This window comes from Natrix helvetica (genome assembly GCF_964273705.1).
Source record: "Natrix helvetica genome assembly, chromosome: 1".
NCBI classification, from domain to species: domain Eukaryota; kingdom Metazoa; phylum Chordata; class Lepidosauria; order Squamata; family Natricidae; genus Natrix; species Natrix helvetica.
The window spans coordinates 356,086,753-356,114,040 of record NC_138548.1 but is presented as its reverse complement, the minus strand read 5'-3'; the positions used below and the strand labels follow the sequence as shown (position 1 = coordinate 356,114,040).

Below are 27,288 nucleotides of genomic sequence, written 5' to 3'. Positions count from 1 at the left end.
CTGTACAACATTGTTGATGTCCATGGATACTGAATTGCAGGTTACCTTTCCACCTGATGCAACAGCCTAACAAATTTGGGCTATTTTGGAAGATTGCTACAGGCCCATTTCAATTGAATCTTCATTTTTGCTCATGTCTGAGTTCCATGGTTCGAAGTTGAAACCTGGTGAACGAATTGGTGGACATTTGACCAAACTGAAAAGAATGAGAAGTGAATTGAGAGAAAGTGGCCATGTTATTGATGATATCCAAATGATCAGCATCATCATTAACTCATTGAATTATGAATGGAAAGATGCCATTGCAAAGATTAACCACGTGCCTATTGCTCAACGCACTGTTAATAATGTATGCAGACTTTTAGTTGAGGAGGAAGCTATCAAATTAGCTACACCACATCTGCAACGACCCCCAGCATCAAAAGCTCCAGCTAGACGTCCCTTCTGAGCAAGAGGCTACGCTCCAAGGATGCCAAGATGCTACATCTGCAACTGTATGGGACATGACACCCGGGATTGTCCCCAACGAGTTCCAGCTCCCGTCACATACCAGCCCAGAGGAACAGACTCCAGAGGCAGAGATAGAGGCGGAAGACATGGTCCAAGGTGTGATCCACAAGCTCCACTCGCAACCACTGTTCCCTCTAAGCTGTGCACCTGCGCGGCCGCGCACATAACAAGAAAACACCGTGCAGAAGTTTCAAACTGCGCGCAGTGTTTTTTAACGTCTTAAAATATTACTGAAAATATCGCCCCTCTCCTCTCTCTGCACTGAACTCTCTCCTCCATCTGGTGATTGGTCAAATCAAGGAAGACTCTACCCAGAGACCGATGACGCTATGGAAGAGAGAATTCTCATTCGTCCTCTGGGGCTTCGTTGGTTCCTGGGAAAACGCGATTCGCTGGTGGTAGCCTGCATTTCCCTGCACATCTGGGGTTTCTCAGGCATTGCGTCTGAAGCCCCGTTCTGAGCTAGGCAGCCGTTCTGAGATCCCTTCGCTTTGCAGAGAGAGGGAAGCAGCGGGGAATTGGACTGCCTGAGAAAGGGGTCCACAGGATTTTGAGACTTGGTTTTTGAGCAGTACAATTCCACTCTTTCCTTTTCCCTTTCTGTCCTTCTTCTATCTTCCTTTCCTTTTCCTTTTCCTTTCCTTTCTCTTTTCCTTTCCTTTCTCTTTTGCTTTCTTTTCTCCTTTCCTTTCCTTTTTCCTTTCTTTCTTTTCCACTTCCCTTCCTTTCTCCATACCCAAGTATTTATGTATGTTCACTTTCTTGAGTTACCTATGAAGTAATAAAGGTGGGATAAAAATCTAATAAATAAACTCAAGTCCCATACCTTTCATCCTGTGATTTCTACGTCTCATGAATATGGGGCAAAAGTTTGAGGATGGATTGGTGCAGAGGCCAAATAAATGGTATCTTGTTTTTGATAATTGTAAATTGACAGCTCTCTTTAATGATGGAAGCAGAATCCTCATCTCTTTGGATTTTTTTTTCAGAGCTCTTTTGATGTTGCTAGCCTAAGTCAGCTAATGTTAGGGCTTTCTGCTAGCTTTTTTTTAAAATGCAGGATAACTGAGGAAGTGCTAATGAATCACTACTGAGTGACTTGCACAGCACTTTGCTGCCAAGAAACCAGAACTTTTTTGTGTTTTTCTATAATATCATGTTTTTCCTGTAGTTTTTGGAAGTGAACTAATCGGGTTAGTCTGCTCACTACATAGTGATTATTCTTTCTTCTGATTTCCTGAAGTAAAGCTCAAGAAAAGGTCTTCATATTGCTCACTTCTGAAAGCTGTTCTGCAATCTATCACCCTGCTTGATTTTTGTTTGTTTGTTAAAGATAAATACAACTAGACAGAGATGCTACAGTTGGTGTTAATTTCACTATGCAATTAATTAATTCACTAATTTCACTTTTTCCTTTCCCTTCTTTTTTCCTTTCCTTTCTCTTTTCCTTTCCTTTCTTCTTTCCCATTTCCTTTCCTTTTTTCCTTTCCTTCTTTTCCATTTCCTTTCCATTTTCCTTTCTTCTCTTTTCCTTTCTTTTTCTTCTTTCCCATTTCCTTTCCTTTCCCTCCCCCTCCCTTCCCTTCCTTCCTTCTTGGGGGTCTGAGGGAGAGGAAGGGGACCCTTTACCTCCTTACCCCCCTCCCCAACATCTGCTCTGATGGCAATTATGGCTAAAAAAAATCAGGTGCTCAGGCATGAAAATATGCCGCTCAAACACTATACTTTTCCACACACACTGAAAAAAAATTAGAGGGAACATTGCTCGCAACATTCGCCATAACCAACGTTCCACAACCTGATCCAAAGTACGACAGACGTCTTTTGTGGACTTTAGATATTGGAGCAGCTTCACACGTTACCTACAGAAAGGAATTTTTCACACAGATGGGCGATCCGGAGCCCGAATATCGAGAATTGTACTCCTTCTCCAACCACACTTGTAAGGTTATGGGAAAAGGAACTGTTTACATTGAAGAGCTCGATACATTCATCCCTGATGTTTATTACATACCTTCAGCAACCAGTAATTTGCTTAGTCAAAGTCACTTGTCTAGAGAGTTAAAGTTCCAGGTTCACCACCTCGAGAAAGCAAGTTACATAGTTAAAGATGGAGCTATTGTTGCTGAAACCATGCTGATTGGTGGTATGTATTACTTAAAGCCAAGAGCACAGGCAAGTATGCAAACTCCAAAAAGGGACAGCACGGGCCCAGAAAGAGTTGGTTCAGAGAGAGAACCCATTGCTACTCCAAAGGCTCCTAAAGCCAACAAACAGAGAAAACAGAAGCAAGTTGCTCAGAGCAAGCCTGAGGTTCCTCATGAAACTGTTAATGTTGAAAATTCACTAACTGGTAAACCTTTGCATTCCAGGTGTATCCACAAGTGGCATAGAAGATTGGGGCACGCCAGTTTCTGTGTTCTTAGAAAGATGCCGGAGTTCGCAAAAGGTTTGGATCTAAAGGGGTATAAGGTGTTTTTGGATTGTGCAGTTTGCAGGAAAGCTAAATCCAAAGCAGCTGCAATTCCCAAACACGCTACACGCCTGTCAACACGCATTTTTGATTTGGTACACACTGACATAGTGGGTCCTTTCCCACCATCATTTGGTGGTAGAAAGTATTTTCTAACAATTGTAGATAATCATTCTAGATAGGGATTTGTATATCCTATGAGAGAGAAATCTGAGACCTTTCAGATCTTTAAAGACTTTGCAGTTTTTGTTTCTACACAATACCAAGTTCACATCGCCAGAATCCAGAGTGACCGTGGTGCAGAATTCATGTCTCAGCGTTTCCAGGACTGGATGCGTAAGAATGGAATTCTTCATCAGACATCCACTCCATATACACCAGCTCACAACGGAGTCGTAGAAAGAAGACAAGGGGTTCTACAAACCATGATGCGTTGTCTCTTAGAAGATGCCAATCTCGGTAGCATATATTGGGGTGAAGCAATCAAATATGCAAATTACATTGTCAACCATACTTGGAGCAGTGTAATCAATCAAACTCCTTTCTACATGATGTATGGCTACAAGCCTGATCTCAAGAACCTCCACATTTTTGGTTCATACGCTGTGGTGAACATTCCCTTAACTCAAAGAAGAAAGGGAGATCCAGTAGCAAAGAGACTGAGATTTATGGGTATTGATGATAACTCAAAATGGAGCAAATTTATTGATCCTAAACATGTGATTGTCATTTCACAATCTGCTAATTTTGAGGAAGATATTGACTGGTCCAGAATTCATTCTAATGATCCTGGAGTTTATTTTCCTAGAGATGATATTGCAGATGCCACGCAGCCTGATGACAATTTACAAGCAGATATTCCTTCTACCAGTTCTTCACAACCTGATGTTCCGTCTTCGCAAGCCGCGGATGCTGATGCTAGCGATGAACGTGAGGACAAGGACGAAGAAGAAGAATGGACTGTTGTTCCGAGACATTCCAAGAGGGTCACAAAAGGAATCCCTCCACAACGATACTCTTGGCAACTGACAAAAACACCATTACCTTTGGTTTGCAACGTTACTCTTCCTCCTGAGACATTCACACAAATCAAACAGCTTCCTGATTTGGAGCAAGACAAATGGTATGATGCAATGCAGGATGAAATGGACAGTTTAAAGAAACTTAATGTATTTACACCTGCAAAACCTCCAGCAAACAAGAAAGTCATTGGCACTCGATGGGTCTACAGAATCAAGAAGAAACCGAATGGTGAGTCTTTATACAAAGCCAGACTTGTAGCTCAGGGTTTCGCTCAACGTTATCCTGAGGACTACACAAACACTTACTCACCAACAGTCAGAACTGAGAGTGTAAAAATTGCTTTAACCACTGCAACTATTCTTGGTTTAGAAGTTTTCCAATTTGATGTGGACACAGCTTATCTACATGCAGACCTAGATGAAGAGATCTACGTGAGAAGCCCTCCAGGATTCCGAAAGCAAGAAGGGGATACCTGGTTCCTGAACAAAAGTCTTTATGGACTGAAACAGTCAGGTTTAATGTGGTATTTATGTCTTACTGATAAACTAAATTCAATGGGCTTTATTAAGTCTGAAACTGATGAATGCGTGTTCACAAAAAGATCTAACAATGCATATGAGATAATTCTTGTTTATGTTGATGATATTGTTTACATTGGTCCAAATAAGAAAATGAGTGAGATTTTTGCTAAACGTTTGCAGAGATACTTCACACTCAAATCTTTAGGACACATTAGCACTTATTTAGGTGTTCAGATTGAAAAAACACAGAAGGGATTTAGTCTTTCACAAGAGGAGAAAATTGACCACATTTTGCATCATTGCAATATGAAAGATGCTAACACAACAAAGACACCCATGCAAACAGATTTTCACAACTTAACACATTAACCAAGTCCTGAGTTCGAGGATCAAACACTTTATCGTTCAGTCATTGGGTCACTGTTGTACATTAGTAGTTGGACCAGACCCGACATTGCACTTAGTGTTAATCTTTTATCACGACACGTAGGTAAGGCAACACAATTTCATTGGACATGCATTAAGAAGTTATTGAAATACCTGAAACACACTAAACACATGAAGTTATTGCTAGAACCAACACACACTGATCATGCAAAGTTATGTTGTTATGCCGATTCTGATTGGGCAAGTGATAAGAAATCACGCAAAAGTACTTCTGGTTACATGATGTTCCTGAATGGATGTCCTGTTTACTGGCAAGTGAAAAAATAGAGTTTTGTTTCATGTTCATCTACTGAAGCTGAATATGCTTGTGTTTCAGATGATTGTAATTCTCTAGCGTGGTTTGATGCTTTGATCACAGATATCTGGACACGTCCGATTCGACCAATCACCGTGATGGCTACCTGCCACCTAGCTACCTGCGGGATCACATCCTGCCCCATACATCCCTGCGGCCGATTCGCTCTCACAGGGAGGGACTCCTCCGGGTGCTGTCCACTAGGCAGTGCCAGCGGGCGACGCCCAGGAGTAGGGCCTTCTCTGTGATGGGCCCGACCCTCTGGAATGACCTCCCCCCCGACAGTAGAATAACGACCGATCTCCGCTCCTTCCATGAAAAACTTAAGACCCACCTCTTTAACTTAGCTGGCCTGGCCTAACTGTAGCTTTTGTGTCCCTCTAGCCTATATTTTAAATTTTAAATTTAAAATGTTTAGGGATAGATTTTTTAGGTTGTTTTAATTTTTAACTATAACTGTACAGCCTATCATATAATTTGTTTTAATGGGTATTTATACTTATCTAAGTTTGTATATTGTTTTATTGTGGTCTGTACACCGCCCCGAGTCCCTTTGGGGAGAGGGGGCGGTCTATAAATTATATATATATACTAAGACATCCAGGAAGGGGAGTTGGTTATTGGCTTCTGTTTCCATGGTGAACTGTATTTTGGGGTGTAGGCTGTTGAGGTGTGTGAGGAAGTTGTCCAGTTTATCTTTCCCATGTGGCCAGATTATGAAGGTGTCGTCTACATATCTGAGCCAGAGTTTGGGTTTGTGATCGGATTTTTCTAGAGCTTGGGTTTCAAAGTGTTCCATGAAGAGGTTAGCAATGACAGGTGAGAGGGGTGATCCCATGGGTGCTCCTTCTATTTGTTTGTATTTTTGTCCGTTATAGATGAAGTATGTGTTGGATAGGCAGTGGTTGGTCAGATCTAGGATATGTTTGGGGGGGTTGTATTTGTTTTGGATAGCTGTCAAGGCTTCTTTGATTGGTACTTGGGTGAAGAGGGATACAACATCGAAGCTCACGAGTAGGTCGCTGGGCTGTAAGTTTTGTTTCTTTATGATCTCTATGAACTGGAATGAGTTTTTTACGTGTGAGGTGATGGATTCTGCATAGGGCTGTAGTTGTTTGGCGAGAAATTTGGCTAGGTTTTGTAGAGGTGAGCCTATGGAGCTGACTATGGGTCTGAGTGGGGTTCATTCTTTGTGTATCTTGGGGAGACCATAGAGCTTAGGGCATCTGGATGATTTTTCTCTGGGAATGATTCTTTGCTGAATCTCTTCGCTGATGGGGGAGGCTTTTATTTTGGATCTGGTGGTTTTTTCTAAGTAGGTGGTGGGATCCGTGCTTAGGGGTTTGTAAGTGGAGTCTTGGAGTAGGTTGGTTAATTTGGTTTGGTAGTCAGATGTGTTCATGACCACCGTGGCGTTCCCCTTGTCTGCTGGAAGGATTATTATGTTAGTGTCTTCTTTTAGGTTAAGTAGTGCTGTCTGTTCCTCTTTGGGTAAGTTGCTTTTGGGGGGCTTGCTGGTGCAGAGGATGTTGGTGATTTCGAGTCTGATTCTGTTAGCGTCATCGGGGTTGATTTTGGTCAGGCTGGTTTCAACTCCGCATATAATGGTTTCAGTGGGGATGTGTTTGGGAGCGACTGCAAAGTTGAATCCTCTGGCAAGGACATTGGTTTCAGCTTTGGTGAGGATCTTATCTGAGATGTTATGCACTGTTTGTTTCATGTGTGGCTGTGAGGGGGGAGGGGTTTGTTTCTGGCGTTCTTTTAGTCTTCGGAGTTTATTGGTATGTGTGTCTGTCTTGAGGGTGGTCTGTGTTTCGGCTCTCCAGGTGGCGAGTTGTTTGGATTTGTCCCAAAGTGTGGGGTGGATCTTGTTGCTGAGTTTGAGGTGAAGTGTAAGGAGATTTTTGTTGATTCGGTCTAGGTGGAATCTTTTTGTGTGAAGTTCATTTCTAATTAGGGCCATTTCTGTTCTTTTCAGGATGCGTTTGGTGGCTGTAGAGTTGGAGTGGAATTTTAATTGGAAGCATGTGGGGGTTAAATTTGATCTCGGCAGTTGCGTAGGAATGTGAGGTCACATAAAATGGAAGCTCTTTGGACTTCGAGTTTTTCGTAGGTCCTGGTCAGATGGTGGATTTCCTCCCCGTAGAGGTACGATATTTGTTTTCTGAGGTTTTCGCGGGTGTTTGTATGTATGTCTTTGGTTGTTCGGGTTTTCTCCCGCGTAGAATTGGAAGTATCTTCACGACGTTTCGATGAAGTCTCATTCATCATCTTCAGGCTGGTGCTTCCGGCTTGGTGCTTCCGGCTTGGTGCTTCCAGGAGCAATGTGAGATCTCAGCCGGTTCCTCCTTTTAACTGCCAGTGGGGGTTTGTGCTGATTGGGTGGGAGCTTGGCTGCATTCTGATTGGGTGGAGGTGTATTCTGATTGGTAGGGGGCTTGGCTGTGTTCTGATTGGATGGGAGTTTGGCTGTGCTCTGATTGGATGGGGGCGTGTTCTGTTTGGGTGGGGGCCTGGTTGTGCTTGTGTTAGTCTGAGTTGCAGAGGGATTTGAGCTGGTGAGCTGCTTTACTGTTGTTTGGCTTCGCGTTTGTGGTCGTGCCACATCTCCGTGGTGGGAATCAGTTTCCTTAATGTATGGATCTGAGGGGTTTAAAGTGGCTAATAATGCAGCTGTGGTCTGGCTTCTGGTTTGTGGTCCGGCTTCTGGTTTGTGGTCATTATCGGTGTGGGTTTGGGCTTGCTTTTTGCGTGGATGTGTGATAGTGACATCCTGTGTGGTTTTCGTGAGTGTGGGTCTGGTATCATTCTTTGTGTTAGGGACTCGTTTGTCAGTGAGGGCGGGTTTCCAAATGGCTGGTAGGCGGGAGGTATCATCTCGTTTATTCATGCTGTGTGGTCGTTTTTCTATCTCAATAGCTTCTCTGATTATTCTGTTGTTAAAGTGTTCAATTTTGGCAATAGTTCTGGTCTTTTTAAAGTCTATATCATGTCCTGTGGCTTTGAGGTGTTGGACCAGGGAAGAAGTTGGTTCCTCCTTTCTGACTGAGTTTTTGTGTTCTTCAATGCGTGCCTTTATTCTTCTGTTGGTTTGTCCGATGTATGTGGTGGGGCAGGTGGGGCATGGGATTTCATATACTCCTTGATTTTCTAACTCTATTTTGTCTTTGGGGTTTCTTAGGATGGTGGATATTTTTCGGTTTGTGTAGAATGCTGTCTTGATGTTGTGTTTGTGGAGGATCTTGCTGATTCTGTCTGTGGTGCCTTTTATGTATGAACGGATTCCAAAGAAACAATATCACTAACCTAATCCAAAAAGAAAACCCCACTAAAATCCAAGACAGTGAACAAGAAAACGGCAAAGCCCTCCTCCCATACATAAAAGGCACCACAGACAGAATCAGCAAACTGACAAACGAGTCCCTAACACAAAGAATGATACCAGACCCACACTCACGAAAACCACACAGGATGTCACTATCACACATCCACGCAAAAAGCAAGCCCAAACCCACACCGATAATGACCACAAACCAGAAACCGGACCACAAACCAGAAGCCAGACCACAGCTGCATTATTAGCCACTTTAAACCCCTCAGATCCATACATTAAGCAAACTGATGCCCACCACGGAGATGTGGCACGACCACAAACGCGAAGCCAAACAACAGTAAAGCAGCTCACCAGCTCAAATCCCTCTGCAACTCAGACTAACACAAGCACAACCAGGCCCCCACCCAAACAGAACACGCCCCCATCCAATCAGAGCACAGCCAAACTCCCATCCAATCAGAACACAGCCAAGCCCCCTACCAATCAGAATACACCTCCACCCAATCAGAATGCAGCCAAGCTCCCACCCAATCAGCACAAACCCCCACTGGCAGTTAAAAGGAGGAACCGGCTGAGATCTCACATTGCTCCTGGAAGCACCAAGCCGGAAGCACCAGCCTGAAGATGATGAATGAGACTTCATCGAAACGTCGTGAAGATACTTCCAATTCTACGCGGGAGAAAACCCGAACAACCAAAGACATACATACATACATATATATATATATATGGAAGATAATGAATCGGTGGTTTATATTTCTGAGTCACATTTTACAGGTTCTAGGTCCAGACACATTGACATTCATTATCAAAACACAAAGCAATTAGTTAAGCAAGGTTTTGTTAAATTGCAATGTTTCTACACATGATCAGATTGCTGACATGCTCAACAAACCACTTTCAGCAGCACAAAACGAGTATCTGCAAAAGAAGATATGCCTTATTTGATGATTTGATGACATCAGCCCAACTAGCAAAAGAAGGGGTGTCACTGCGTTAATTGTTTGCTAGCCGAACTGATGAACTACTGTGCGGGTCATAGGCTTTATCAGCAAGTGATGTACTGCGCCTGCTCACACACATTCCAGAGACTTCTTTACGTTTGATCTTCTGTTCGTCTGCCAAGAAGGTGGGCGACAAACTGCTCTTGCCAAAATGTAACAATTAGATAGATTTGTTTATTTTCTTATTTCTTATTTTCATATTAAACTTTGTTTTTAATTAGAACTTGTTACTGGATCTTACTTTCGCTTCTCTGAAGATATGCTGTTTGGAAAAGCCGTCGGTCTAAGACCTCATTAGCTCAGGGTGAAATTTCCCCTGACATCCCCCACCCTCCAAGACATCCTTTTGTTTCTTAACCCTTGAATCCCCTTGGCTCTTCACTCCCCCAGGGTTCCCTTACATCTAGCTCCCACCCCACCCCACCCAACCTCATACCCTCCTCCTTACCTTTTAAAGATCTCTGAACCTCATGTTGGGGAGGGAGGGAAGGACATATATCAGTGATGTCTAACGTTTTTTGGATCGTGTGCCAAAAGTGGGGGGAGGGCTGTAGGTGTACAGTAGGGCAGTACAGTTCCTGTAGGGCTTGGTAGATGGATAGAGGGCTAATCCTATTATGTTCTGAAAGTGAAGGTCTTTTGTGTTGTAAATAGGGTGGCCCAGTGTATTGGCCCATAGTATCCAATTTTTTTAATGCCGATTATTTTCAGAGGCCAGATATTACTTTCTGTGAGCTTCCAATCAGGTTTCAAGCAAGCAAAAGTCCTAAATTCTTCACAGCCATAGTTTTCCTTTAAATAACTAAAGGCTGCCCATTTCCAAGGGTTGGTTACTACTATTACTTTAGTTCATTTAGGATTTGTGAGTCCAAATTGTGTCAGGCCTGTAGTTATGTTCTTTTTAGGATCTTTGGCCTGCCACACTTTTTAATAATTTCCTATGTGTTTTAGTAGTGTAGTAGTTGGGAGGGGGGAATAGAAAGGAGTAGGATTTGTGGAATGTATTGTTGTCATTCTTTTATAGAAGCCAAGGTCATCTTTTGTCTCCGCACCTCGACACCTGACCGGAAGCAGAGGCGTGTAGATGCCAGCGTGGAAGATGATGATTGGAACATGTGATGGATTATGGGGTGTGGGGATATATCATGAACTTTCAACTGGGTGGAATTCCAGGAAGAACATTAGAGTTGGAATTCCATAGACGTGCTAACTTGCCTGTATGATTAAAAGGGAATTTTAAGGATGATTTTGCTTGGTTTCTGATGATTTCATACATGGTATTTAGAACGCTAACAAATTGAGGTTAGCCAGTATGCAATCCAGGCTATTTAGTATTTTTAAAATTACACACAATGAGCCCTGGGACTCCTACTCATGAGACCACCAGTGCAACATATCCTGCTTTATTGGACAACTGGGAAGCATCCTTTGTGAGTCACAGTCAGGGCTGGGTGTTTTGAGATCTCTTTTCTGCTATCTCTTCAAGTGAAGGAATAGCTTGAGGGGGATGCATCCTCCCCCATGGGATTAGCAGCGAGATATGACTGCTTGAACCTTAATGCCACAGAGCAAAAACTAACCTAGGAGGAGCTTTGTGTCCTGTTCCTATGTAAGAAATGTATTCTGGTTGGTTGTCTTGAGTTCCAGGCTTGGTTGAGCCTTGCTTGAGTGATGCAATCTCCCCAGTTCCATGTGGTGAGTTCTGTTGCTAGATGGGTAGAGGGCTAATCCTATTATGTCCTGAGGGTGAAGATCTATTGTGTTGTAGATAAGGTGACCCAGTCTTTCTGCGGCTGTTAACCAAGGTGGGGACTGCTTTCCAAGATCATGTTTCTCCTTTTCTCATGCAGAGAGGTATAATATTGTGCCTTTTTAATATTTCCTAGAAGATTTCATTTTTTTAGGAGAGGGGTGGGGGCTAACTTCTTACAAATACTGAAATACTAAAAAGAGCAAAAGATGATGGATAGATATAGAATACTTAAGATAGCAAATGCTTCATTAAAGATTAAAAAACAGGTAGAAAATAGAAATTGCGAATAGTATGTGTATTGATACATAATAGAATACATCAACATTACTATAGCCACGTAAATGTGAGAAGTTGAAAGGTATTATTATGTATACCTAAACAATATTATTATTCGTGTTGTGTTAAAAATACATTGACCCAGACAATACACTGTTTACCAAGCTGTTACAGATGTATAAAAAAAACCTACAAATATAATTATTTTTTAAAAAACTACCCCAGTGGGGACAAATTATATTTATCAGCCATGGATTTGTGATTTTGGGGGGGAATAAAGTGGGGCAGTAAGACAGGAAACAGAAGAACATTGGAAGAACTTAGGTCTTTGCTGGATACTGCAAGAGTTCATTGCACAGAATGTGACTTCTTTTTGTTTTCTCTTGGAGATGTCTGATGCATAGAACCAAAGCCCCAGAAGGCAAGAAAGAGCAATGGGTGTGGTTCCGAGTATAAAAATAATAATAGTTTATGTCACGATGAAGGATTAAGTGCAGATTCGAAATAAATATTAATTGAATTTCAATATTCAAAAAGGGGATATTAAAACAAACACGAGGGAAATAGCAGAACATCCAACCCAAAAACCCTCTTTCACAGCAATGTGGACAATACCTGTTTTTTCATTCACAAAAGCTACTTAATGCCTTTTTTAGAAATGCAATGTTTTCCACCATATAATGTCTTTTTCACAGCTCCAACACCAAGGCAGTTTATTTATTTGTTTATTTATTTTATTTGTTTGATTTGTCAATCGTTTACAAGATAATTATAAGAATAAACATGAGCATGAATGAAATGGGTACGAATAAATGGGGACAGTAGGACAGGGACGATGGGTTTAAGGTTAAAGTTATGGGGATTCGTAGATGTAACAAATTTGGAACAAATAAGAGGCATCTTGGTGCTGCTACCACCAGGGTAACAAGCAGCACCTCCAAGAAGACAAGATCACAGCAGGGGTTGTTCATGAACTTAAGAACCCAGGACTCAAAACCACAATGCTTTTTTCTTCTTGAGCTACAACCTCTGCATATTTTTTTACCATGTATTTTTCAGCAACTTACTGGGGCCACTCATAAACTCGGCTTATGACTCACAGATATTTTGGGCAAAGGAGATGCTGGCTAGAAATTCTGGCCTCAAAATCTGGAAGACATTCAGGATGCAGGAGGAGGAAACTTCTCTAAGACACATTAAAATTAACATGAGGGAAATAGCAGAATATATTAAAAACAACCCTCTGTACAATAAAAAGATAAATAGATATTGGGGAAAGAGGGGAAAATTTCTTCTACCATATATAGGCAATCATGCCATCTTTCTTAGGCTCCATTTTCTAGGCCCTGCTGCATATGTTTCTGTGTGTGACCTAATGGGAGACTGCAGTGCAAGCAAATTTACAGAATTTGCAACTGGCATTTAGCAGATATAAAATTTCCTCCTCCAAGAATGAAGCTTGGTGGTTGATGCTCTTGGATGCAGCCCTGGCCAGCAGGAGTGAAGCTCCTTCCCCTGGAGGGTTTGGCCTGATGCTGCTGCCATGCCCTAAAATCCTGGGAGCCTCAGAGTCATAAAGTTTTGGCATGTAGAGAGGTTTTGATCTGCACTGAGAATCACCCCTAAGAAAGCTGATTGTGTAATTCTGTAAAACCTCCATGAACGTTTAGGGCTGGGCACATAGCTAATCTTCACAAGGTTAAGTAACATCACATTTCACTATTTCACTAGGCTCAGCTGCAAAGTCGGTTGCTAGAAATCAAAAACCACTCGATAGCCTTAGGTAGAAACTGTAGAAGGATTTTTTTTCCTGCCTCCTATCTGGAGATGGTGCTTAAACAGGCAAAATCTGTGCCTAGAAAGAGGATAATACTTGTGGTTGTGCTTAAAAGAGTTAAAACAATCGAGTACTGTGTTGCTAGAAAGGTTGGAAAGCGACAGGAAGAGTAGAAGAAAGAAAATCCAGTTGCCTTTTGAAAAAAGCAGCTGAAAAACACTGAACTTCCTCTTCCGGGTCACTCATGGGAGGAGAGTGGTGTGCAGAGCGGCTTTTGTGCTCTTCCCGTGATCGAAGCAGCAGCTGGAAGGTGAGTTGAGGGCGGGTGGGAGGAGAGTCCTGGAAGCAGAGAAGCAACTGGGCTGAAGCATCTCAGCTGCTGCTGCTGCAAGTTCCTTCCCTCCCCGAATTTAAGCCCACTGGTGCTGCAGGCTGTGAAACTGGTGGCTGCAATTTTCCTTCTGGTGGGAAGATTGGAAAAGTCTCTTCCAAGTGAAGGTGGATTCTTTGGGAATGGCTTCCCTCCAGAGGTTGTGGGTGCTCCCATCACTGGAGGGTTTGTGACAGAGCTCGGAGGGACCTTGCAGGTCTTCTATACTGACGCCCTGATCAAGCAGGAGACCCAATATCATTTCAGACAAATGGCTGTCCTGTCTCTGATTAAAAGCCACCAGGGATGGAGCTCCCACAACCTCTGAAGGGAAACCCTTCCACTGGTTCACTGTTCTCAGTGTCAGGAAGTTTCTCCTTAGTTTGAAGTTGCTTCTCTCCTTGATTAGTTTCCATCCAGTTCCTTGTCCTGCCTTCAGGGGCTTTGGAGAATAGGTTGACACCCCTCCCTCCTTTGTGGCAACTCCTCAAGTATTGGAAGATGGCTATCATGTCTCCCCTAGTCCTTCCTTTCACTAGACTAGACATACCCAATTCCTGCCACCCTTCTTTATATTTTTCTCTTCCATCCCCTAATCCTCTTTGTCTTTTCTGCATTCTTCCAGAGTCTCAACATCTTTTTTATGATATGGTGATCAAACTGTCTGCAATTATCTAAGTGTGGTCTTACTCTTTATAAAGTGGTACTAGTACTTCACATGATGATTGATTCTATGTTAATGGTGCTTAGTATTGGCTTTTTTGGCCACTGCAATACACTGCTGGCTCATATCTAAATGATTGTCCACTAGGACTTCAAGTGTCCTCTCATAGTTACTGCTTGAACCTGGTTCTACCTATTGCGTACCAGTACCTTTTGTTTTTCTTGCATAAGTGTAAAATCTTCTTTTTCCATTCCCATTCAATCCCCTCATCTAAGGCATTTACGAAGATATTTAATATCTTCATAAAAGAAGATACTAAAACAGAACCTTGGGATACCCACTGCTTACTTCCCTCCGTATAGATATAGTCCCATTAAGGACTACACTTTGAATGTGGTTTGTCAGCCAGTTATGAATGTATCTGTGTGGAAGGATGTACCTATCCCACATTTTTCTAATTTACCAAGAAGTAGCTTATGGTCTACTTTGTCAATTGCCTTACTGAAATTCAATGATACTATGTATTTGATTGGTCTGTTAATTTAGTCTCTTTGTGTAAGAATGAAATAACATTTCTTTGGAATGACCTGTTTTTGACAAACCCATATTGACTTCTGGTTATATATTTGCTTGCTTCTAGGTGTTTGCAAATCTTTTCCAGGATCTTCCCAGGTAGTGATGTCAGGCTATTTGGCCTGTAGTTTTATGGATCTATTTTTCTCCCCTCTTTTGAAGATGGGAACTACATCACATCTTTTCCAATCCACCGGTAGTTCCTTGCTGCATGAAGATCGTTGAAAGATATGGTTGAAGGGTACTTAGATCATGTCTGCCGGCTCCTTCAAAACTCTGTAATCAATCTGGTCCCGATGATTACAACTTGTCTAGAATGGACAGGTGTTCTCTTACCATTTTCTTGCCTGTTTTAATTTGTATTCCTAGTCTGCCTTTTACAGTTCTGTTTTTGGTAGGTTTGGCTATTTTTTCTTTTTGCCTAAAGATAGATGCAAATAATGAATTAAGTAGCTCTTCCATGTCTCTACTTCTCGTCACTTCCTTGCCATCATCTGCCATTAGTGGACTGATTGTTTCCCTGACTTTTTTCTTTTTTTATCTACCATCTCAGAAAATTAGAATATTACATGCAATCAATAAAACAAGGATTGCACATAGAACAATATCTTACCTCTGAAAAGGATAAGCATGTATATGTACTCAGTACTTGGTTTCGGCCCCTTTTGCAGCAATTGCTGCCTCAATGCAGCATGGCATGGAATCTATCAGCCTGTGGCACTGCTGAGGTGTTATGGAAGCAGGATGTTCCAATAGCAGCCTTTAGTTCTTCTGCATTGTTCGGTCTCATGTCTCTCATCTTTCTCTTGGCAATGCCCCATAGATTCTCTATGGGGTTCAGGTCAGATGAGTTTTCTGGCCAATCAAGCACAGTAATCCCACAGTCATTGAACCAAGTTTTGGTGCTTTTGGCAGTGTGGGCAGCTGGAAAATGAAATCAGCATCCCCATAAAGCTCGTCTGCGGAAGGAAGCATGAAGTGCTCCAAAATCTCCTGGTAGACGGCTGCGTTGACCCTGGTCTTAATGAAGCACAGTGGTCCAAAGTCCTGTTGCTCCGTGGTCCAAAGTCCTCTTTTCTAATGAGAGCAACTTTTGCCAAAAGCACAAAACCAGGTTCAATGATTGTTGGATTACTGTACAATCCTTGTTTTATTGATTGCATGTAATGTTCTAATTTTCTGAGATGGTGGATTTGAGGTTTTCATGAGCTGTAAGCCATAATCATCACAATTATGACAAATCACGGCGTAAACTATCTTGCTTTGCATGTAATGAGTCTTATCTCATATATTAGTTTCACCGTTTAAGTTGCATTTAGTGAAATAAATGAATTTTTGCACGATATTCTAATTTTTTGAGTTTCACCTGTACATGGCAAATTTGAGGTTTGTAGGCTTTACGGTTCTGGAGATTTTGTGATAATGCGTGAGTGGTATTTCGCTTTTATCTATATAGATTTTCCATTATTTCCCACACTCCTTGCATTGTTTTCTCCTTTAGGATTTTTATCCATGAAATTTTGCTTAGGCTCTGGACTTCTTAAAATCAGCTCTTCTAAAGTTTAAGAAACTTGTTGGATTTTATTCTATTGCTTGTGTTTGCATTATATTGAATTCCAGTAAGACATGGTCACTTACCCAAGGTTCCAACAACTTCAACTCCTACTATCGCTTCTCTATTAGTAAGGATTAGGTCGAGTATAGTTTTTCCTCTAGGTCCCTCCTCTACCATTTAGATGACAAAGTTGTCAGCTAAATTGGTTAGGAATCTATTCAATTTCCTACTTGCTGTAGGCTATTTCTCCCAGTTGATATCAGGGTAGTTGAAGTCTCCCATTACATTTATTTTTATATAAAGTTTTATTTTTTCATTTTCATAACATATAAATCACATGTATAGTATTACATAGCCAACATCGTAATGTATTATTAAATGTTTACGTCAATTCATCTTACCATCAACTCCCTAAAACAATTATTGGCTCTTCTGCTCTCTGTACACCATATTAGTACGTTATCCATCACTTTCTTCTCCCTCTCTCCTCTACCTCCTCTCTTCCCTCTGTCCCTCTGTCCTCCCCTTCCCTATTTCCTCTCTTCCCTTCCCTTCTCTACTTCCCCTTCCTCTCTCCTTCTCCTCTCTCCCCTTTCCACTCCTCCTTTCTCTCCTCTTCACCCCCACCCTCTCTCCTATCCCTCTCTTCTTCCCTTACTTCTCTCCTCTACTTCATACCCTTCGTCTCATTTACTTGGTGTATTTCAGCTTCTGAGCGAGCTCCCTTTTATGATGATGGTTTTTATAATTCCTTTTCAATATAATATATTTTATTTTAACATATATCTTCCTCCCTCTTTTTTAAAAAATAGGACAAAAAAGTATACATGTACATATATCATTGTACTTTTTTATTTATTTATTTATTTTTGGTTTTTATACATTTATGGGGAAAGGTAAAAGGGTAGTTAGAAAATTTTGGCAGCTCCCGTGCCAGTGGTAGAAATCCCTCCAAATCTCACAATTTTTACAATGTTAAAGACAATGTATAAAAGATAAGCGAAAGCAGAGTCTTGTTCTACATTATATCAACCATGTGTTCAATCATCTCTTTTTTTGTCACTTTCTAGTATATCAACAATTACAATAATAATTCAAATGCATTTATTTTTGTGACCTGAGCCTTTTCGATATTGCTCCTTCCTCCCTGTCCCCAGATGGAGCTACAGCCCCTCCCTCCTTCAAATCTTGTACATTACTACCTTTTTCACTACCTCCCATATTTTCGTCCTCTAGGAGAGAACTGTGTTTTTTAATGAAGGCTTCTGCCTCCCCTACTGTATTAATTCTAATTCTGTTTCCCTCCCAAAAGATCAACATTCCCTCTGGCAATAACCATCGAAACCAAACTCCTTTATTATATAATTTCTTTGATAAGGAGGAGTATTTCCTCCTTTTCTCTCTTATTTTTTTTCGGAATTTGCTTAAGAATGGTAATTTCTTTGTCTTTATATTTTAGTGGTCCCCCCCTTTGAGCCCCTAGCACCTCATCCCTCTTAGTCTTCCTAAGAAATTTAACATGTACCTCCCTTGGAACATTATGTGTTCTAGCATATGCTGAATTAATCCTGTAAACCAGATCCATATCCCACCACAACTGTTCTTTGTCTCTCTTAATATATTCTGCTAAAATTGTACTCATAATATCCTTAAGATCTTCATTTTCTGTCTCTGGTAGGTTCTGGAATCTGAGAAAAAAGGACATTCTTTCAAGTTCTATCTTTGCCATAAAATTTTCCAATTCTAAATTCCCCTTCCGGACTGCCTTAACCTCCTCCCCCAGCCCAGCCGCCCCCTCCTCCAACACCTTAATTCTTTGTTTGTTTTCTGTTATATGGTATTGTACACCTCTGAGTTCTTCTTTGAGATCTGTCACCTCCTTTTTCAACTCATTTTGACCTCTCATAATTTCCTGAAGCATTTGGGTAACGGATAAGTCTTTTGAGCTCTCTCCAGTCCCTTCTTGTTGTAACAATGAAGTAATTTTCGTTTGATGCATACTTGGGCTGGAGGTGGCAGATGTGGGAGCCGAGAATGACTTGCCCGTTGGTGGTTTTTTGGGCCCCATTTATCTAAATTCAGAGATGGTATAAATATTTTACAAAAGAAATGGCGTCAGTGGAGCGCGCAGCTGTGCCGATCCAAGGAGGCAGGCAAATCCGAAAGTGAAAAGTTAGTTCTCCATCACAGTTCCAAGGCACGGAGGCACACCAGAAAGGGGGAAATCAAATAATCAAAATCCAGAAAGACCATATAACAGGAGAGGTCCAGGGGTCCTGCAGGGGAGGTAATAATACAATGCCAGAGATTTTTTTCAAAGGTAGTTTCAAAAGGCAGACTTCATTTGTAAGTACAAAAACGAAGATAGAAGGAAGGTATCTTGGCTCCTCCTTTCACAGGGAGAAGAACAAAGATTGCCATAAAGTTTTTTTTTCCTTTAAGAAAACAGCTCAGCAATCACCTCTTGCAGTTGTGATACGAATCTTTCTCACATAGTTAATACAGGTGACAAGTCAGCCTTTATTCTCTCTCCATTCCGATATAGAGAGAGATAATTCAAATGCCACTTTATGCGAGGGAGATAAAGAGAAAGAGAAACCGCCCTCTAATCTTCAGCTTCAAATAGATTGAACCCGAATTTACAATAGTCTGCTGCTTATCCATTAGCGATAATTAAGGAGATTAGGATGGATCTCTCGCCACCCACATTCCAGCCACTCCTCCTTAATTAACTCCTTCCTCCCGGCGAAAGGGCAGACAGCCAAATGCTGTTCCATGCCCCCCCTCCGTTCCCCGACTCCAGGTGCGAGGCTGGAAACACTCCCGCTGGCTGCCGCCGAATCCGGGGAATTCCAGCAAGGTGCCCTGCAGCAGATGGCCCCTCCGAGACCCCCTGTGCTCCTCAAAGGAGCCCACCAGAGAGACGAACAGCGGACAACAACGTCCGTCAACTTCTGTGACTGGAAGTAATCTCCCTTCATCATTGTACTTTTAAACCCCCCACATCACCCGAGCCTAATTTTGGTCGAGATGTAGACCTGGTTACAATTCCCAGCTATTGTCATCATTATATTTATATAATTATGCATCCTTACATCCTGCTAATATTTTAACCTTTATTTAACTATCTTTCCATAATCATTTTCAACCAGTTAGCAACTCCATTTTATTATTATATTTAGGAATAAACCCCTTAGCTTTATATTTTCTCATATAACAATTTCTAGTTGTTTAATTTTTTCCTAGTAAGTCTTTTGTCTCACTTCTCTGTTCCAGCCGTCTCCCTTTTCTTTTTTCTTTTGACACGTCTACCCTCTTCAATTTTCCCCAAGCCACCATCAAAGGGATCTTTTATATTTCTCTTTGTTGGGACGTAACCTCCTTCTTCAATTTTCTTTATGCCACTGACAACCTCCAAAACCTCTTTTGTCTGCTTTTTATTCCCTTTTGTTGGGACACATCCCCCTTTTACAATTTTCCCTATATCACTGCCAAGCCCTATGGAATTTTTTGTCTGCTTTTTATTTCCCACCGTTTCTACCCCTTCATTATCTTTGCCCCCTTCTTCTTTGCTTCTTCTCTGGTCTCAGAATTCTATTTAGGCTTGATTTTAATTATTTATGCATATTTTTTATAATTTCACGCAGTTCTTCAAATTCCCAGCTTTCCATGATGTCCAGTTCCAAAGTTACAGTTAGTTATACAGTTCTTATTTCAGAGTTCTGGTCCACCTTAAATTTATCTACTTCAGCTGCTGTGGGGAAGAGCGACAAGAGCCATCTTGGTCTTTTGTTCTTCCTTAATGTCCAGTTCTAAAATTGCAGTTAGTTATACAAATTTTACTTCGAGGTTCTGGTCCACCTTAAATTTAGTTAATTCAACTACTGTGAAAACAGAAGAGAAGCTGGAGCCATCATGATCTTTTGCAGAATAAAAAAGGAGAGAAAGAAAGAAAACTTCGTATTTCCCAGTTCTTGATTTTTTTTATTATTATTTTTTTCCTTCCTACTTTTCACCTCAAGATTAGGTTATCAGTTGTCAGTGAGGAGATAGTGCTTTTTTCTTGATCTTTCCCCCTTGTTGCATTCCATCTCTCCTTTATTGGGGTTGCTTACAATATGTTAGTTAAAAGACACTTGAACGCAGTAAATCTTCACGCTCCTAGGCTCCTTTAAAAACACAATCTTTTCAAGTCGAAAACCAAATTTAGAGTTGTTATTTGAGTGGGTTTGTCACTTTTGTCTGCTTTCACCCTTTCTGTCTGAATTGTTTCAAACAAATGGCTTTTTGGGGGAGGGGGAGGCTAGTGTTTCAACCCTCCATTTTTCCCTTTCTTTCTTTTGGAAAAAATCCCGATCTGATCATCAATATTATTTATGCTCTCAAGATTCTTTGCCTTTTCCAAGTTTGATTTATGACTGTGGATTAGATGAATTTTCTTACCGGTCTTTCATCTCTTCCTCACACTCCTCTTCAGTTGCTTTGGCTGGAAGTCAGCTTTTTGTGCAGCCATGTTGCCATGCTGCCACCCCTACTCTGGTTCAGAGGGCAAATCTCCGACCTGCGAGGGACCTGTTGCTTCCCCCTGGGTCTGATGAGACGCTGCCCCTTCTTCGTCCCACCTCCAGGGGGGTTTTGATCTAAAAAAGATCTTGGAGATAGTTTGTCAGACAGGGTTCATGTGAGGCCCTTGAGAGCCCACCCCCCCCACCCCACGACAGTCCAGCTGGAGAACTTCCGGTCGACTCTCTCCCATTAGATCTTGATGTTGCCCCTGTCAGGCCTGTACTTATGTTCCTTTTAGGATCTTTGGCCTGCCACACTTTCTATTATTTCACTGTGCTCTTTCATTAGTGTAGTAGGTGGGCGGGGGGAATAGAAAGGAGTAGAATGGTGGAATGTGTTGTTGTCATTCTTTTCTAGAAGACAAAGTCATCTTTTGTCTCCGCACCTTGACACCTGACTGGAACCAGCTGGGTGGAGATGCCAGCATGGCTGAAGAAGATTGGACCATGTGATGGACTTATGGGTGTGGGGATAAGATCATGAACTTTGAACTGGGTGGAATCCCAGGAAGTTTTCAGATTTGGGATTCCACAGTACGATGCCAACATGTCTGTCTTATTAAATTGGTACTTTAAGGATAGCTCTGCCTTGGACTCTGATTTAATTCTGCATGATATTTGGAATGCTGACAGCCCTCTTGGTATAGTTTGTAATCCACGTGTGTATTGAAAATGACAGAAGAATAAAATTTACAAGTTTTTTTACTTCCATGTCTTGCCAATAACTATCGTATTTCTTCTCCCATTCACGTATTAACCAGGTTCAATTGTGCTTAATCCATATTTGGTTGTACAGCTAGTCCTCACTTACCACTTCTTCTCTGAGCCTTCAGAGTTACTATGGCACAGTAGAAGCAGACGTGCATCTGGTCCACTAAATTTGTGGTAATCCAAGAACTTGTTCCGTGACCGCATGTCAGCAGTGACTGTGGTTTTGAAGGTGCAGGAAAAGGAGTTGCAAAAATTTGGGTTCTGCCAATAGCACATATATGATGGCCGCAGCATCCCACACTTATGATCCCCATCTGTGACCTTCCCACCTAGCTTCTGACAAGCAACATCATTGGATATACTGGCAGGAAATTGCAAGTCACGGTCATATGAAATTGCCTTTAACAACCCACAGTAATTAGCTTAACAACTACAGAGGAACAGATGTAAGTTGGCACTGTCATGTGACATGATGCTTAATGATTGAGCTGCTTAGTGATGCAAATACCAGTTCCAATTGCGGTAGGGTAAGTGAGGACTATTTGAACAAGGATGTCACCAGACGGGTTGTAGACAGTATTTTCAGTCCTTATTTGCAGCTGAGGACTTCCATGAGCAAAAGTGGTGTATACTTTTATTCTTTTTTCAACTCATCTCTAATCATTTTACATATACTTTTCTTTGGATCTTACAGATGAACAGGATGCCAATAAGAGCACTCTGGACAACTGTAAATAACAATCAATGTTGAAAAGGAAGAAAATCAAGCCAGAAATCGAAATATTTTTCATTCCCTGCAGAAAACCATACAAATCTCCTCCTCCTCCAGCAGCCATTTGAGAGAGAAAATCAAGAAAAAATGAGCAGATTATGCAGAATTCAAGGATACATTACATGAGAAGTGAAGGGAGATTATTTATAATTCAGCAAGAGAGGGAATAAATATCTGGAAGTCTGTTGGAAGGAAAAGATCAATAGTAAAGTGATGTAGAACAGACAGGAATGCAGGCCTCTCCCTGTGAGGAAGAAGACGGCTTGAATAAAAGCACCACTAAACAAGGCATTGTCCATATTTTTGACGACCTCAATAATATTAGCTGTGCAAAAGCTCCATAGATTTGCCTATTGTGGGAAAAGCACAGATTGCAAATCACAGCTGATTATGCACTAGAGGAGCCAGAAAGGAGAAAAGCCGTAGAAATTACCTGACTGTGGCAAAACCTATAGTCACAACAGCTCGTTGTGGTTCATAGAATCACCCACACGCAAGAGGGAAGCCACAAAAGTGCTCTCAGTGAGCATGGCTACATGGTGCTACACGAGATAACTCACAAGAGGGGAAAACATATGACTGCAGGTTGTGTGAAAATTTCATTAGAAATTCCCAGGTCTTGAGACACTGAAGGATGCATACACAAGAACAATACCATTTGAACATCCCTTCTGTGGGAAAAGTTTCAGTGAGAATATCACCCTGGTGAAGCACCCAAGGCCTCCCACAAAAGTGAAATCTTTTGAATGTCCTGATTGTGGGGAAAAATTTAGTCACAATTTCAGTCTGGTGATGCATCAATAGATTGACTCGAGGGAGAAACTGTATAAGTGTCTAGATTGTGAGAAAAGCTTTAGTAGAAATGTCCATATCAAGAGACACCAGAGAATTGACACAGAAGAAAAACCCCTTGAATGTCCTGATTATGGGAAAGTCACAATTCTGGTGATACACCAGAAGACTCACATTGGAGAGAAATGTTTTGAATGTCCTGATTGCTGGAAAACTTTCAGTTATGATTCCATCTTGGGATATACCAGAGGAATCATAAAGGAGAAAACCCCATTCAAGGTCCTGACTGTGGGAGAAGTTTCAGTCATAATTTCCATCTGGTAATACATCAGAGGACTCGCTCCATGGAGAAACCTTATAAGTGTCAAGATTGTGGGAAAGGTTTCATTAGAAATTCTCAACTCCTGAAACACAAGACCACACACACAGGAGAGAAACCCTTTGAATGTCCTGACTGTGGGAAAAGTTTCGGTCGGAATTCCCATCTGGTGATACACCAGAGGACTCACACAGGAGAGAAACCCTTTGAATGTCCTGACTGTGGGAAAAGTTTCAGTCGGAAGTCCCACCTGGCGTCACACCAGAGGATTCACACAGGAGAGAAACCATTTCAATGTCCTATCTGTGGGAAAAGCTTTAGTCAGAATTCCCATCTGGTGACACACCAGAGGACTCACACAGGAGAGAAACCCTTTCAATGTCCTGATTGTGGGAAACGTTACAGTCAGAATTCCCACCTGGTGATACACCAGAGGACTCACACAGGAGAGAAACCCTTTGAATGTCCTATTTGTGGGAAAAGTTTTAGTAATAATTCCAATCTGGTGACACACCAGACAACTCACACAGGAGAGAAATCCTTTGAGTGTCCTGACTGTGAGAAAAGCTTTAGTAATAATTCCATATTGGTGAAACACCAGAAAACTCACACAGGAGAGATACCCTTTGACTGTCGTGTTTGTGGGAAAAGCTTTAGTGATAATTCCAGCCTAGTGAAACACAAGAAAACACACATAAGAAAGAAACCCTTTGAATGTCCTGATTGTGAGAAAAGTTTTAGTCTGAGTTTCAGCCTGGTGACACATCAGAGGACACACACAGGAGAGAAACCCTTTGAATGTCCTATCTGTGGGAAAAGCTTTAGTCAGAATTCCCATCTGGTGACACACCAGAGGACTCACACAGGAGAGAAACCCTTTCAATGTCCTGATTGTGGGAAAGATTTTAGTCTGAGTTCCAGCCTTGTGAGACACCAGAAGACTCACACAGGAGAGAAACCCTTTGAATGTTCTGATTGTGGGAAACGTTACAGTCAGAATTCCCACCTGGTGATACACCAGAGGACTCACACAGGAGAGAAACCTTTTGAATGTCCTATCTGTGGGAAAAGCTTTAGTAATAATTCCTATCTGGTGACACACCAGAGGACTCACACTGGAGAGAAACCCTTTGAATGTCCTATCTGTGGGAAAAGCTTTAGTAATAATTCCTATCTGGTGACACACCAGAGGACTCACACAGGAGAGAAACCATTTGAATGTTCTGATTGTGGAAAATGTTACAGTCAGAGTTCCCACCTGGTGACACACCAGAGGATTCACACAGGAGAAAGGCCCTTTGAATGCCATATGTGTGGGAAAGCTTTCAGTCAGAATATCAATTTGGTGACTCATCAGAGGACTCACACAGGAGGGAAACCCTTTGAGTGTCCTGATTGTGGGGAAAACTTTAGTAATAATAACAAACTGGTGAAACACAAGAGGACTCACACAGGAGAGAAATCCTTTGAATGTTCTGAATGTGGGAAAAGCTTCAGTCACAATTCCCGCCTGATGATACACCAGAGGATTCACACTGGATCGAAACCCTTTGAATGTCCTATTTGTGGGAAAAGCTTTAGTCAGAATTCCAATCTGGTGAAACACCAGAGGACTCACACAGGAGAGAAACCCTTTGAATGTCATATTTGTAGAAAATGTTTTAGTGATAATTCTAAGCTGGTGACACACCAGAGGACTCATACAGGAGAGAAACCCTTTGAATGTTCTGATTGAGGGTAAGGTTTCAGTCAGAATTCCCACCTAGTGATACACCAGAGGACTTGCACCGTGGAGAAATCTTTGAAATGTCTGCTCTGTGGACATTATTTCAAGCATAAATCATGCCTTATTGCACACAAGGTAATCCATATGAGGAAAGATAGATGAATTTAGAGGCTGCTTGAATTTCGTTTGTGATCTCCCATTGAAAGTGTAGGTGAGAAATTGGTTGTTTGAATTTTGGCCTCATTCATTTTGCTCAAACATTTTTCATGATTAAATTTGTAAGTGGAGTGAAAATGAAAATGGAAAATGGCTAACTACTAACTGGTTATCAGCAGAAGCTTCTGGATATTTCCTGTTCCAGAAGTAGAGGAATCCCTCAGTAAGGAATTTTGGGTGGAGCTTTTGTCTGCTGATTATGGAATTCCCACATGTGGAGTTTCAGTCTTATACCTTGGTTTCGCCTGATTTTAGCCCCAGAATTCCTCAAGATATAACTATTATGGGCCTTGAATTAAGGTTTCAGGTTGCAACTGATGCTAAGTGAAATTGCTTTCCTTAACTATCTGAATCCCCCTGCTCTCTCTGATGCAGCCATTAATCAAATGTGTGAGTCGCTAAGCAGAACACTGTCTACTCAGAGCTGGAAAAGACTCCTTGGAGGCTGTGTGCATGAGCTCAGCGTGCATGCGTGCGCAACCAGCATTCTTCCCCCCCCCAGTTTTGGTGCCCCTCCCTAGGCTCCAGGGGCTTTCTAAGAGCTTTGAGAGGGCGAAAACAGGCTCCCCTCCTCCCAGCGGCCCTCCAGAGGCTTCAGGAGCTTCCCTGAAGCCTCTGGAGAATGAAAACCAGCCCTACAGGCAACACAGAAGTTCAGGAACCATGACTTCCAGTTTGGTCATAGGGACTTTTTTTGCCCTCTGGATCCTTCAGGGAAGCTTCCTGAAGGCTCTGGAGGGTGAAAAACGGCCCTATGAGCAAACCAGAAGTCAGTTCCTGAACTTCTGGTTTTCCTGTAGGGCAGGTTTTTCTCGCTCCGGAGCCTTCAACGAAACGGCCTTAAAGGCTGGCCAGTGAAGGCCAAAGTCAGCTGGCCAAACCATGCATGTGCGCTGCAGCTGATTTGGCAACTCCTCGTGTGCCCTAAGAAATGGGTCAGCATGCCACCTGTATCATGTATCCCATAGGTTCGCCATCACGGACATATATCATTGGGCCTCATGACTTTGTCCTGGAAGCAGCCACCATTTTCAGTGGGCTCTGGATTGATCCCTGGTGTGAACTGTGGTAACGGCACAACACGCCACATGATGTCCTGTGGCAAACGTCAGCATAACAGACACATACTTGACTCACATACTTCTCTGCCTTCTCAGAAGGAAACCAAGAGTGAAAGAAAATGCAGTCAAGTGGAAATGGTTGGAGTGCACTTAGAGGAGTTTAGCCAAAAGGAAAAGGGTAGCTGATGGGAGCCTTTTAAAACATTATTTCCTCAGGGTGTCAGGGTGTGGACAGCAATGGTCCTAAAGTAAGCGGGTAAGACATCCACCGAAACTAAGACTTGGTGCTTATTTTGGGGCCCAAAAGAGGGAAACAAGGGTAGGTATATATGTATAATCTGTCCCCAGCACTTCCACGTATATTCTATGATAACTCTTTGCAATTCTATGAACTCATTTGTGACCCAAGTCAACAAATAAATTTCATAACTGAATGGGCATTTGACATGTCATATTGAAAATGTAAATGATTAACGTAAGGGGTTAAGTTAGCATTTTGGCATCTTTGCCTTTTATTGTAATGAATGCCTTTGGATCTCTTTTTAAAATAT

The 27,288-nt window shown here is 41.8% G+C and overlaps 2 protein-coding genes across 3 annotated transcripts in view; both read left to right on the top strand.

The window, feature by feature from the left end:
• Nucleotides 1–27,288, top strand: part of LOC309384270 (uncharacterized protein) — a 122,040-nt gene that overhangs the window by 14,284 nt on the left and 80,468 nt on the right. Inside the window, exon 1 of one of the 2 annotated variants that reach the window (XR_014174002.1) lies at nucleotides 13,444–13,723. The exons of the other annotated variant lie outside the window; for it this stretch is intronic. The gene's annotated coding sequence lies outside the window, so the exon portion shown is untranslated. Of the gene's footprint in view, nucleotides 1–13,443; nucleotides 13,724–27,288 lie in introns of those variants that run through there. 2 annotated transcript variants of the gene reach the window in all.
• Nucleotides 1–27,288, top strand: part of LOC309384266 (uncharacterized protein) — a 162,943-nt gene that overhangs the window by 134,961 nt on the left and 694 nt on the right. The window lies entirely within an intron of this gene.